Raw genomic sequence first — 1353 nt, forward strand, 5'->3', positions numbered from 1 at the left:
CAACCTTGACTCTATTTACCCATTAATATAACATTAACCCCAAACTCCTGCCACAATTCGAATACCCAACCTTAACTCTATTTACCCCATAAAATAACCTTAACCCCAAACACTGACCCCAGTCCGAATACCCAACCTTAACTATTTACCCCATAATATGAACTTATCTCAAACACCAGCCCCAAATTTAATCTCCAACCTTGATGCTATTTAACCCATAATATAACCTTACCCCCAAACACCAGCTCCATTACAAATCCCCAACCTTGATTCTATTAACCCCATAATATAACCTTCCACCGAAACACTGACCCCAATCCAAATACACAACCTTGACACTATTTACCCCATAATATAACCTTACCCCCAAATACCAGCCCCAATTCGAATCCCAAACCTTGACTCTATTTACCCCTTAATATAACCTTAAACCCAAACACCAGCCACAATTCGAATCCCCAACCTTGACCCTATTTACCCCATAATATAACCTTACCCCCAAACACAAGCCTCAATTCGAATCCCCAACCTTGGCTCTATTTAACCCTTAATATAACCTTGCCCCCAAACACCTGCCCAATTCGAATCCCCAACATTGACTGTATTTACACCATAATATAACGTTACCCCCAAACACCAATCCCAATTCTAATCCCCTACCTTGACTCTATTTACCCCTTAAATATAACCTTACTTCAAACACCAGCCCCAATTCGAATCCCCAACCTTGACTCTATTTACCCCATAATATAACCTTAAGCGCAAACACTGACCCCAGTTCGAATACCTAAGGTTCACTCTATTTAACCAATAATATAACCTTATACCCAAACACCAGCCCCAATTCGAACCCCCAACCTTGACTCTATTTACCCCATAATATAACCTTACCCACAAACACCGGCCCCAATTCGAATCCGCAAACTTGAATCTATTTACCCCATAATCTAACCTTACCCCGAAACACCAGGCCCAATTCAAAATACCAACCTTGACTCTATTTAACCATTAATATAACCTTAACCTCAAACACCAGCCCCAATTCGAATCCTCAACCTTGACTCTATTTACCCCATAATACAACCATACCCCCAAACACCAGCCCCAATTCGAATCACAACCTTGATTCTATTTAGCCTATATAACCTGACCCCCAAACACCAGACCCAAATCGAATCCCGAACCTTGACTCTATTTACCACATAATATATCCTTACTCCGAAACATCAGCCGAAATTCGAATTGCCATCCTTGACTCTAGTTACCCCATAACATAACATTACCCACAAACACCTGCCCCAATCCGCAACCTTGACTCTATTTACCCCATAATCTAACCTTACCCACAAACAC

This window comes from Carcharodon carcharias, chromosome 24, assembly GCF_017639515.1.
Source record: "Carcharodon carcharias isolate sCarCar2 chromosome 24, sCarCar2.pri, whole genome shotgun sequence".
In the NCBI taxonomy this organism is placed as follows: domain Eukaryota; kingdom Metazoa; phylum Chordata; class Chondrichthyes; order Lamniformes; family Lamnidae; genus Carcharodon; species Carcharodon carcharias.